This window comes from Triturus cristatus, chromosome 1_1, assembly GCF_964204655.1.
Source record: "Triturus cristatus chromosome 1_1, aTriCri1.1, whole genome shotgun sequence".
Lineage (NCBI taxonomy): Eukaryota > Metazoa > Chordata > Amphibia > Caudata > Salamandridae > Triturus > Triturus cristatus.
The window spans coordinates 1,115,180,160-1,115,193,461 of NC_140579.1; the positions used below are offsets into that span (position 1 = coordinate 1,115,180,160).

The following is a 13,302-nucleotide window of genomic DNA, read 5'->3' on the forward strand; positions in this document are numbered from 1 at the left end:
AGCATTAAATCCCATGTAGAAACCACTACGTTTTTATGCAATCAAAATTAAAAATGCATACTAAATAAATAAGAAAACAAAACCAAAAAAGCACCAAAGAAGCAAATTTCATCTGCAATACATTTATTCCATATGTTAGACTCAATTAACAATTCTATACATTTGATAATAGGTTGTATAAAAGGGGAAGAAAAGGGGGAATAAGACGTGCTTGTGTAGGGTAGGTGAGAGTGAGGATCACAGGTTTAGGAATAGTCAATTCAAATAATTTTCAACAACAACCTGGTAAAGAAGACCAGTGTGGAGAGACCTGTCCAACATAGAACATGTTTTTACAATAATGCATTCAAATCAAACATGCATCAATGCATTTTCAAAATATAGGGCGGGGCGACAGGTACAGGCCTCGTGTGGGTAGAGAGAGTCAACGTTTCGACTCGACTAACGCAAGGAAGAATATAAAAAGTAGAATGAAATTCATTTCCCTATTGACTTGCGTTGAAGTACAGAACTTTCAAAGTTGGAGATAGCTGAACTTAATCAGGAGTCCCCGTCTGATTTGTGAGTGTTGGCATGTATGCAATAACCTCGCCTACATAAGCTTGGAAGAATGCAGGCCGCAGGTTTATTGCCAACGCAAAGCTTCATTTACAACGTATCCAATCATCTTCCTTGAGGCCTGCTTTCGTAGATGTTAACTGTACGGACCGGGTGAGTTTTCAGGACCAGAAACCTCAGATCAACCAGCTGGACGCACCCTCCACCTCACTTCTTTCTGGGCAAGCATCAACGTCTATATTTATACACTAAACACATAGATATGTCTGGCTATGTAAATATTATTACATGTATGTACGCCTAGAGATAGGACTGTTGTCACTGTATCTGAATATATGTATACTTATCACATGTATGTACGTATAGTGATATGACTATCATGTGACTGTATCAGCATATACGTATACATATATGTAGATGTGTGTGCATGCTTATACCCTGACATAATGCAGCACTTATGATATGTTCTATGACATCATTGATAACTTCTGCTGACAATGCTTTGCATGGCTGGCCCGAATTATAGTTACTTCAGTTAACTATAACTCGGGAATTTCATGTTTTTTCAGTTTAAAATTTGATGTTGCAACTGGTATTGTCACCTAACGATAAAGCCACCTTTAACCTTTGTTTTTTTCAGTGAATATATATATAAAAATAAGAAAATAAAAAAAATGTGTTTCTTCCGCTTCCCTCAATCGCAAAACTTTCTATCTGCTGTGGACTTCCAAACATTCTTTCAAGAAACTTCCCTTTCTTCCCACAAGCAGGCGCACATGTCCACCACTCACAACAACATCTCACATTTTCCCTTTATTAATCAACTTCATTAGTCTAACCGTATTCAAAACACTCAATTAAATGCATGAGATCTCAAGAGCACACACTTAACAGTGTTAACACAACTCATTTTACTAGGAAAAGGATGCACACATTACTAACCCATTACCTATTTACCTTAAACCTCGAATTCCAGAGCAGCGTGCTACTCTCCACAAGGCACTTCAGTGCCTCGTCAGAGGAAGGGGGTACTATATAAATCTAATTCACAATTACAATGGTAGTCACCTCAGGGACAAGCTGCAGCATGGGAAATCTGCTTCCAGCAACTCTACACATTTGCATTTGTTTGTAACTCGTGGGCGTCCAGTTCCAGTGCCCATTGAGTTCACAACCATCAGGTGGACTTCTGCTTCCAGCTCCTCCCACACAGCATTGTATCAGTGGGTGTTGTAGTGAGGTATTTGCTCTTAATTTGTTAATCGGTATCACGTGCCATGTCAAGAATCTTAGGCGTGTGATACCTAGTATATTGCGTATGCATCTGTGTACATTTTAATTGTGTCTCGGGCATGGAGCTCTGTTGGAAGGACGTTCGAATGGCATTTACCAGTTGCCGTTCAGACATCCGACCAAGAGGACGCTCTGTGCAACGGGTGGAGTTTCTTAATTTCTCCGAATAAATCTCGATCTACTCACTTTGCTGCATGACCGATTAATTTCATCTGGCGACGACTGGGAACAGCTCCACCCATCGACCCAAGCATTTTCTGCAATCCTTCACCGTAGCGCTGCATAAGGAGGCTGACGGACATCTCATCATTCTTCACTTCTACGGACTATCAACGATGGCCGGTCTTTGTTAATTGTCCCGTCTTGGGTAAGGTCCAGAAATCAGCCTGAAAAGCAACAGCTTACGGTACGGTTGCACCAGAGTTTTCCTCGCGCGCTCCTGACCTCGAGAATTCACTCGAGTCAAAACGCACGCACAATTTGTTCGAACTGTTTCGCCCCAGCTGACGTCAACACGCTACCTACGTGACGCCATATTGAAATGGGACATTTTTGCCTGCAAATCATGGAACAGCGCAGCTAGTGAATTAAGCAGCTGATCGTTACCTTGTCTCTGCGTGTTGCCGATTTCATTTCGACGACACGCACGTCATTCATTCATAATTTTATTTCCTTGTCTCTACGTGTTGTCGATTTCATTTCGATGACACGCACGTCATTCATGCAGAATTTATTATCGTCTGTGTGTTGCCGATTTCATTTAGACGACACGCACGTCTTTCATGCATAATTTATTAGAAGATTAAGTAACCAGGTGCTACTTTGTTTCACAGCGTACTAACAGTATACATTTTATTTCGATGACACGCACGTCATTCTCCTGCATAATTTATTACTAAGTAATCGAATGTGAGTTTGTTTCTCAGCGTGTCACCAAATTACCACGACGATACGCAAGTCATTACAACTTTTAAAATAATATAACAATAACATATCAATAAACTTTTCACCAGTTTTTCAAATTCTGAGATGGCTACGAATACTCAACAGATTACTCAACCTCCACCTTTTTAGTAAACCAGGTAGTCCACCAATCAACTGGATTGAATGGTTCAGACTTTTTAAAAACCATCTAGTAGCTATAGACGCTGATAATTAGGGAATGGGGTTTAGTACATGGATAGGTCTTATATGCACTACACGGACGGGATTTCTGGTTTGCTGGATCTCATTACTTATTTGTCTGCCTCCTTCTTATCGTTGCTCCTGCCTGAATTATTGCACGGGTTCCGAAATTGCACAGGTTAAACTAATTACGTGTTTGGATTGTGGACTGTCTACCTCCTATAGTCATTCATCCTTTGAACCTGCTGGCACTGTAACTTTGTCTGTTAAATAACTGTTCAAAACTACAAATAAAGTTTTAAAAAATAGACGCTGATAATTATCCTCCTGCACGCAAATTCGCTTTACTGTTCGGTTGTCTTGACCAAGCGGCTCAAAGAATATTCAATAGCATTGTTCCAATTCCACCTCCACCATCGCAGTCTGGGGATAACCGATGGAACGTTTATCTAGAGGCTATTGCTCGCCTTAAAAAACAATTTGATGAGGAACCCAACATTATGCTAGAACGTCACAACTTTAACAATCGTAAGCAGAGGGAAGAGGAAAAAGTGGAGGAGTACATTTCAGCTCTCAGGGTACTAGCTACCACTTGTGGCTTTAGTCTGTTAGCTGATAACTATATTAGGGATCAATTTGTGTTTAATTGTGCATCTCGTAAAATCAAAGACAGGATTTTGAGTTGCAAAAATCCTCCGTTGTCAGAGGTAATTGAATTGGCTCTAAGCATTGAGCGATCAACTATTACAAGTAAAGTCATGCAAGCTGATACCAAGACCGGGATCAATTCAATTATCTCTAATGATTTGGAGCAGGAGAGTACATTAGCATCCGTCAATATTAAGAGCAAAAACGCAAAATTTATGCAAAAGAAACAACCCGTGTTCTGTTATAGGTGCGGATCTAGGAATCATATTGGTAATTTTCCTGGATGCCCAGCCATTAATAAACGCTGTGTAATATGCAAGAAAAATAGGTCACTTACAAGGGGTTTGCAGGAATTCTAGGAAACCTGTCAATATCCAATGCATAGAAACAGAAGTCGATGCATGTTCCAACTCATTGAACAATGTCATTGCAACGTTAGACTGTGGAAGTTATTGATGGAGGATCACGTTCTACCATCTGATTACCAAATAGAGCATTTTTATCGACCTTGGTAGCATGAAGGTCTCTATATAGGCCTCACAAACCATAACCTGGAAATGTGCTGCTTTGGCCATTTTTATGTCACACAGTCACTGGTGACATAGTAACTCACACCTTCCCTGACATAGCTACCAGGGTCCCCCAGTTCTCACCATCTTAAAATATGGAAATCTACTAGGCCTCACTTATCACAAGTATGAATGTCTCTTGTGCCCAACGCTGAGAGGTAGCTTGGGCAACCACGTACAGCACAGTAACTTTCCACAACACACTTGCAAGACACCCACACATGCACATACACAAAGACCAGCTGGAACCAGTTAATGCTTCTTGCTACATTATTATTTTCGAAACCTAGCTTGGCTAAGTGAAACCACAGCCGCAGCTTTGCGATAGGAGCACCTGTCTTAAGTTCCGCTCTTACATATTTTTAGAGACATGTACAAAACAAAATGTACAAAACAAAATAAAACAAAATGTACAAATCAAAATGTACAAAACAAAATGTTCTTTGTTTCAACCACCTGACCAGTTCCGTGTCTAAAGACATGCGGTCAAGCCACCTACGTCAGAAAGTGCGTCAGAACAATGTCATTGTTCTGCATTTTTGGGTATGAGATCTAGCACCCCAATTAGAAGCCAGAACTCTCTCTGCTGTGTCCATCACATGCGTGGGTTCTCCGGCCGGCCGTTTATCTGATTTGGGACTTCAAAGCCTCTTGCTCAGGTGGTACATCCCAATCTAGATAACCTTTTTGCCTTTAATCCTTGGTTGTTCTCGGTACTTTCCATCTACACCCAATTCCTTGCATTTAAGGTCTCTTGAAATGTTAATCTAGCATGTGTAGCTCTCTTTAGAAAAGCTTGCCTCTAGGGCTATATTTTCATTGAAATGTATTCTGTATCCTTAACTCTGTATTGATTTCAATGATGCCATTTTGCAGGTCCTGATTCCAGCCAGGTTTCTAGACTTCTGAGCATTGTAATGATCATGCGATATATCCCTGACGGAGTGAAGTCAGGTTTTTCAATGGTTTTGAAAAGATAATGAATTGACATGAATTTATTGATATATTCTTGGCTTATAGAATAAAAGTGCCACTCCAATCAAATTATTCGTCATCTTACATCTTTCTTCCTTGTTTCTCAGTGAAGGGTTGCGCCGGTGGCCTGTGCCCACAAGTGAGGTGACCACACCCTAAAGGGACATCAAATATCTCCCTTTATCAGCTGGCGACCACGAACTTCATCGTACCACGATTCTTCTTGCCTGCGGTGGATTTGCAACGCTTCCACGAGCTGTCTCTGAGAGTATGGCCTCCACCCATTGCAGACCACGGGTAAGCCAAGGACATTTTTGCTTTTCCCTTGCCTTTCCTATGTCTTTGTTCCCTGGGTGTGTGGCAGACTCTTCTGAGCTGTCTCTGGCTGTGCTCCTCCCACCCTGTTGCAGTATCTCTGGTCATGATTAAAACAACTCTCTCTTTCTTTGTGTGGTCACGATTACTGTCTTTTTCTCAGTCCTTCTGCTGATTCCTCTTCCACACCTTGTGTGGACCTATTCTTGTGGAGTGTATTGCTTATTGGTTTTCCTCCGGCTACTCCGGAGATGGTTAGCCTCCGGTTCCATTCCGGAGAGGATTCTTATTTCTATTGGTTAGCCCCTGGCAAGCCCAGGGATGGTTAGCCCCTGGCTAGCCCAGGGATGGTTTGCCCCCGGGTCAAGCCCGGGGATGATTTGTCGAAATCCCCTGGCCGGTCCAGGGATGGTTAGCCCCTGCCCAGTTCAGGTATGGTCAGCCTCCGCTTCAATGACGGAGATGTTCATTGAGTGTATTGATGATTGTTGATTTCCTTGATTTCCCTCCGGTTCCAGTCTGGGGACGGTTCTAAGGTTTGCTTGCTCTCTGTTCTCTTTTTTCCCATGTGGGCTACCTTCCGGTGCCCCTTACGGCCTTATTCCTCTGGCCCTCACTCCTTCTCTTTCCTTTGTTCTCCACACGACATTTTCCTGCGAGGATTGGGTGTCACTATTCTTTCTTTAGTTCAACTCTTTCTCCTCTTACCGACGGGCTTTGTCAGCTCGTTCTGCGCCAGCACAGAAAGAGGAAGTAACTTGTGCTATTTGCAGAACTCCACTTCCCCTCCCACCGCCTGTCGCGCACTACATTGCCTGCAGCTGCTGCTCTCTTCCTCTCCGTGCCATGGTGGCTCAGCTCCCCCGTCCCCCCTCCCCTCCCTGATCAGCAGCTCTGTTGTCTGATTTACGCTATCTCTCCTTTTTTCTTTTCTCTTCCTTCGTTTTGCACTTTGCCTCTCAACTACCTTTCCTCCTTTTGCACGGTGCCCCACCGTGCCTCTCGTGGTTAGAGAGATTTCATATCTAGGATTTTGTTCTTCTTCCAGGATGCATCCTGTGTATCTCATCATTCTTTATTGTACAATATTTGGTCTTGATTAATATTTGTTTGTTTCATGTTCTTTGTCATTTGTTTTGGTCTGTACACCATTGTGCTTTGAAGTTGCCTCCTTGTGCTTTTTTGCTAACATTAGCGCCTCTTTCCCCACTATCCCCCCACCTTCTGCCCTTCTCATCACCACACCTTGTTACTGTTGTCTGGGGTGCGTACTGACCAGCATTTCCCTTTCCTTCTTGCACCCCTGCTAGGTAGATAGGTACCCCTCTTATCACACCCTTATTCCCTTTGCCTCTCACTTCATCCAATTTTTTGTCTATCATTTGCTTCTGCAACTGATTGCCAAAAAGGGGGGATAAAAAGTATTTCTCCTACCCCCTTGTCTTCCTCTTCGCACCTCCTACACCAGTCATGTTTAGCTCTCCCCCACGTTTGTGATGTCCAACCCCTCCCCACGAATTATCAACTGCTCTATTCAATTTGTGCACGACACTCCTCAGGTTGTCCACAATATTACTTTTAGCGAATTCACTCCCCTTACTGACGAACTCAGGAACAAATTATCCTACGCTTGGGCAATTTTGGGGGTCACCCTCACCCCCAACACCCAAGTTCATATCTCTGCGACTTCCCTGACAGACCTATCTGACGCCCTCCCCCATATATCTCTCACCCCGCCATCTCCAGACACGGTTTGCCCCACCTACTTTACTCTGAAGAACACTCCAATTCCTCCACCCTGTCTGTTCCTCATTTACCTTCTTCTGACCACCCAGGTTATCCTACCTATTTTGCTCCCTCCCCTATTTCTATTACCGACGGGGAATCTTCATTGGATTCCGTAGTGTCAGTGGCTCCATCTGAGTCAGCCTCTCTCCCAAACCTTGAAGTTCCCAATTCCCCCACGCCTTCCCTTTCTGTACACCCACAGTCTCAGAACGACACAGCACCCCTTTTGAGAGCACTGTTGAGCGATTATTTACAAGACCCCACAGATTCTGTCTCCCTGCCTGATCTTGCACGCCCATCCAATTGTTCCAACTCAATTTTTGGGAATGAACAGTAATCCCCACAATAATATCATGATATACCTGATCAACAATCACGTAGTGGGTCTCTCTGACGGTCACCCATCTTGCTTCCTTCACGTGACACCTCTCACTAGCACAGTTCTTCTCACAATATTCCAGGCACTTGGCATTGACTACAGTCATACCAGGCAGATCACGCTATCTATCGCACCAGCATTTTTACACCCCCCTGAGTCATCAACGAGCACCTTGAAACACAAGCAAAAATAGTATTCCCTGCTGTATTGCTATATATATATATACACACATTCTGCACCACCTACCCTTCACCGCCACAAAACCCCATGCAGGCGCTTCATGCAATATATGAGAAAAGAATATTGGGCACTTCGGTGCACAAAACACCAGAGTGGATCTACGTACGCATCCGCCTACTATCCCCAAGCTTAGAAATACCCACCAACTTCACTTCCTCCTGGCCACGAAACCCATAACAGAGTAAAATCATTCTCGCCCTTGCCCGATATAATCTTGAATTCCCTGACTTTTCCCTCGAGGGAATATACAGGGGACCTGAGGAGTTGGATTTAAGGCTACTACTCGCCATTATTGTTCTTCATGAGATAGGAGATGAACTTATAAGAGATCGGTATCCCAACTTCCCCCACATTTAGGGTAGAAATACATAAACAGGACGAGCCCACCCCTCCGTGCAAATACTAGTGTTTGAGTTTCCCAGTGTATTATATATCAGTGTCCTTATGAATAGGATACTCAGCTCTACTGTATAGAAGGTAACCACTGGCTTTCACATATACTTTATTTTACGACTTGAAAATTGGGACGGCCCAGTAATTTTGTCAAGCTTTTGGCCCAGAAACCCACTTCAGTCTAGAATAGCTGACGCCTGCTTTGGTGGCCAGCTCCTTTTCCCTGGGTGCACCCGTATCCAGAACATCGAATTACAAGACGGTATATATGACCATGTCATTGAGGGCGTAGGAGGTGAACTTGTACCTGATCTTTACGGAGGCACGGGCAGCGACACCACCCCCCAGTAAAATACTTCTCGCCTTTACACATTCAGAGATCTCATTATGGCGACACCTCTCCAGCACGTCCTAAAAACATTTGGTGGCCAAGAACAGCGCATACTCAAACATTGTAGGGAACTTCATAAACTCCCGAAAAACATGAATCACCCATGGCCCTCAGAGGGTAGTTTTGATAAAACGATCTTAGATCATGCCACTACCTTCCTAGACACCAAATACTCTGGTACTAAGCTACAGAAGAGGAAGGCTACCTTAGATCTCTGGCGCATCTTTAAAGATAACGCACAAGAGCACACCGTTGCAGTGGCCACCACTCCTTCGGCCCCTCCGCCATATCAGGCCAGCGGTATGTACCCTGTAATAAAGTCCACCTCGACCGAGGAACTAGATTTACAGTCTACCACAAATAATTTACCAGCGGTTGGATACAGCCAACTCCCAGAAGATCTTTTTGCCCTATCAGATTCTTCTGTACCTGCTCCTGAATGCAGTACAGACTGCCCGGCACCACCCGAAACTAGCACCGGTCCAACATTACCAGCATCTGCCGTCTCCATGCCTGCACCACCCTTCATCGGTAGCAGCCCAACTATACATGCCACAGTGCCAGGACTACCTGGACAGATAGATGCGCAATTTACCCTAAAACTCACTCCCACTTCCATGACTGCCCCATTAGGTGACGATGAAAGCGATGATTCGGACGCTGACTCCCACACATCATCTCACCGCTCACACGCATCATCTCATTCACCGGCTTCATCTCACCATTTGCTCCCCGACCTCAATGCAAGGACCCCCCGGCACCAGGAGCGGGAGGTCGCCGCTCGAGACCAGTTGCCATTTTTTAGTGCAAACACTGATCCCTCCCTGATCACATTCACCAATGTCCCCCCAGAGTACAGGGATAGGGAACAGCCCGCCCCCCCGGCGACTACCCCAGTCCACTATGACAATTGGAGAACAATTCAAGAATTGAGCAAAGATCTGGAGCATAGCCCGAATGAAAAAATTCCTGCACCCGTATTTAATAGAGCAACATCATCCAGCCCCCCACCCGGGGATGTCCTTCACTCGATCCAACGCACATCACTGAAGCTGGAGCGACTGAATAACCATATAACTGACACCCTCAGGAGAGTGGCCCTTGGACCTTCAAGCGGCCAAGCAGCAGTACATACCCCACCCCCACCCACATTACGCGCAGAACTCTTTAGAGACACAGAAGAAAATTGAGAACTGTGCCACAAAGGACACGCCCCTTGGCTTGAGCCAACCATACCGAGACAAACACATACAACTGCCCCAGCAGCTCAGGTCCGCTTCGCACAACAAGGGACACCCCCACTGAGCACTGCCATGAGGGATCTATTTGATCCACTGCTTTCCGCACCCCAAGCCCAAACGACGACAAACACATTCCCCACACCACGCCAGGAATTTCAAAATTCAGGTAATACAGGGGGAAGGAGAAAGCCTAGGACAACAGAATTAGAGAGCCTTAGGGTATTGGGGATGCACGGGTGTCCAGATGACATCATGTATGATGTCTCTGGCTCTGCCTCCATGCGCAACACCCGAGCTAGCCAGCGCGCCAGCATGTTTCTCAGCAGACCATGCGCCCTGCGAGACAGCGGTCTAACACCCAACGAGATAGTGATACTAAGGGAAGGCTCAGATTATGCTGTCAACCCCTTCACAGACGATTTGGCAGGTTGGACTGAGTCCCTAGCCCCGCAGATGCTCCCATGGCCAAGAGAGGGGTCCTTCGAGCCCCAGCATATGGCAACAGCTGTAGAATGCATCCTCCAGGGTGCAGGAGATGAAGATTGGGACTACGGCTACCTGAGGGCTAGTCTAAAGATTTGGCAGAAATACGCCAGACAACATGATCTTACATGGCCCAAGGTATTAGACACAGGAGTAACACACCAGATGCCACTATTGTACAAAAAACCCGGCGACCCACCTGTTTATGTGTCATGGTCCTATGCGGACAAGGAAAACCTCAAGAAGCAACTCACCCCCCTTGCGGAGGGTGCTGGCAAATGGATAGCCGCCCAAGAAAGGAACACTACAGGTAACATCTTAGCGATAGGAGATATGAAAAGTTTGCTCGTATCAATTATGGACAGAGAAGCGGAGGACATTTTCAAAAGTGTCAGTCGCGGCTTAATAACTATGAATGACACGAAGTATGCTGGGGAACCATTCGACAAAATAAGACCACAAGTCTGGGCTAAATTACGTATAAAATTTCCGGATGTCCCGGATATCGGGTCCCTCATGTCGCTGACAATGCAAGCGAACGAGGATCCAATTAACTTTATCTCTAGAATGAAGGAAAAGTGGCATCAGGAGTTAGGAGACAAATGGAATGCAACAGGGGGAAATAGCAGGCTCTTCTACCACATGGTTAAAAGGGGATTGCCAGAGGATTACAAGAAAAGTTAGACGGAGTAGTGGCTTTGGAGGCAAAACCATGGCCTGAGATTCAGGACCACATTATACATTTTTGCAAAAAGAGACAGGACCAGGAGAAGAGTAGACAGTTAGCCATAGAGAATGCCGCTGCTAAATTAGTACAACAGAAGCTTAATAAAAAGGACACCCCAGACACGTCATGTTAGCTGCACCTGTCAGTCAGATAACAGCAGTCACCACATTCCCACAGGTTGCCCAGAATGTGCTCACTGCCAACACACAGCCTGCCCCGCAACTAATGCAACAGCCGCCCATGCAATATGTGCAGGCGCAGCCACAACCTGTCATGCAGTACATACAGCCGCAGCCCCCAGTACAATACATAGCAGCACAACAATAGGAATACTGCCAACAGAAACGCAGGCATGCAGGGAAGAGGTAATGGAATGGGACAGCAAAGACTCCAAGTGCAGCCAGGGCAACCCACTTGTTATTATTGCCATAAGGTGGGCCACATACAGAGAGAATGCCGTACTAGACTTCGAGACCAAGGCCAGCCGTCTATGGGTCCCACTCAAAGAGCCCCACCACAACCCCAGTCACAGCAAATGTACCCACAGCAAACCCAGATGCTGTATGCCTCACCCAACCTGCCTCACAACAAGAACAGCTTCAAGCACCGGTCATTGCCCAAGCCCAACAGTCGCCCCTGCAGATGCAAGCTCCCATGCAGCCACTGCAGCAGGCACCCACATACCAAGTGGTACCCCAAGCACAAAATACACCGCCCCAAGGTGGAGTGGTGATTGCCTCCAACAATCCGTTCGCACAAGGCACCATCCAACAATACCATGCTGGAGGATATACTAGATAGGACAGCCCACAGACAACTCGTGTGCCCGGTTTTATCATGCACCATGAGCGGTGAAGATGACCCCACCGTCCTGGTGACGATAAACAATAAAACATATAGCTTTCTCATTGACACAGGTGCTACGTACTCTTGTATTACAGGCGGACCTCTGCCCATCTCAGATCAGTTAGCGGACACCCAGGGATTCTCTGGGTCAATAGCAAGGGTCCCTTTCACCAAGGCAGTGCCCATACAGATAGGAGACCGTGTGTTGGAACAGCGGCTGCTCTATTCACCACACTCTCCGGTTAACCTTTTAGGGCGCGACCTCATGGCAAAATTAAACAGGACTATTCATTTCCATGAGAACGGAATAATGATTTGCTCTATACCAGGTACACCCTTGACGAGGATGATGGCGCTCACAGTTGATTCCTCCTTGAGGGATCAAATACGAGCTCGCCCTGTGGATGAGCAAGCGTTCTTCACTGCGGTACATATCATTGTAGCTAATACACCAGAACTGCACCACCGCATTGTCCAGCTCCCAAAAGAGTTCCTCTTTCACCCACAGTCCCAAGACTCCCAAATACTAGACAGGAACATGATCTTAGGTATACATGCTCTTGAAATAACACCTACATACGGGGCATTTCTGGCAGGTGACGACAACATGCGCACCTGGGCCTGTGTCATTTTTATTGAGCCTGGACAATAAGTAAGAAGCATTTCAGATGACCAACTCTTTGTCGATCCGGATGAGTTTTCCAAAACAGAGATCATTTACATGAATGAGGTACCCCTCTCAGTGATAGTGGAAAAAAGGACTCCCACGGTCGCATCCAAATAGGACTCCGTGCGTGAGTCAGACTTAGCCCAAGTCCCGCCACAATTGTGGACCACCGGCCCTAATGATGTGGGCCTCATCCACTCCGCCACCCTATTTAGAATAACATTGAAACAAGGCGCAATATTACCCAGGATAAAATACCCACTATCTAGGGAAGCAGAGGAGGGTATTGCCCCTACCATACAGGCCTTGCTGGATCAGGGAGTCATATACCCCTGTACCTCTTCCTGTAACACCTGTCTTTTTCGTGTCCGCAAGTCTAAGACCAATCAATGGCGTCTAGTACACGATTTGCGTACCGTAAACAACATAGTAGTACCAGAGTTTCCCATTGTCCCAGACCCTTCTGTCATCTTCACAAATGTTCCCCCAGAAGCACAGTACTTTTCCGTGATAGACCTGAAAAATGCGTTTTTTAGCGTCCTCCTCCACCCAGACAGTCAATACCTATTGGCTTTCACAATCAGGGGGGTGCAGATGACATATACAAGGTTAGCCCAAGGGTACTGTGAGTCCCCTAGCGTCTTTAACAGAGTTGTCAAAGAGG

At 45.7% G+C, this 13,302-nt stretch overlaps 1 protein-coding gene and 1 long non-coding RNA gene across 6 annotated transcripts in view; one reads left to right on the top strand and one right to left on the bottom strand.

Moving 5' to 3' along the window:
* LOC146871696 (uncharacterized) overlaps positions 1-13,302 on the top strand; it is a 683,863-nt gene that overhangs the window by 664,089 nt on the left and 6,472 nt on the right. For 3 of the 4 annotated variants that reach the window (XM_085651193.1, XM_085651191.1, XM_085651190.1), the window contains exon 3: positions 5,276-5,465. The gene's annotated coding sequence lies outside the window, so the exon portion shown is untranslated. Of the gene's footprint in view, positions 1-2,110; positions 2,219-5,275; positions 5,466-13,302 lie in introns of those variants that run through there. The other variant, XM_085651192.1, reaches the window with a different exon arrangement.
* Positions 1-13,302, bottom strand: part of LOC146871697 (uncharacterized) — a 116,528-nt gene that overhangs the window by 61,506 nt on the left and 41,720 nt on the right. Inside the window, exon 1 of one of the 2 annotated variants that reach the window (XR_014981039.1) lies at positions 2,038-2,174. The exons of the other annotated variant lie outside the window; for it this stretch is intronic. This is a non-coding gene — a long non-coding RNA (uncharacterized LOC146871697). Of the gene's footprint in view, positions 1-2,037; positions 2,175-13,302 lie in introns of those variants that run through there. 2 annotated transcript variants of the gene reach the window in all.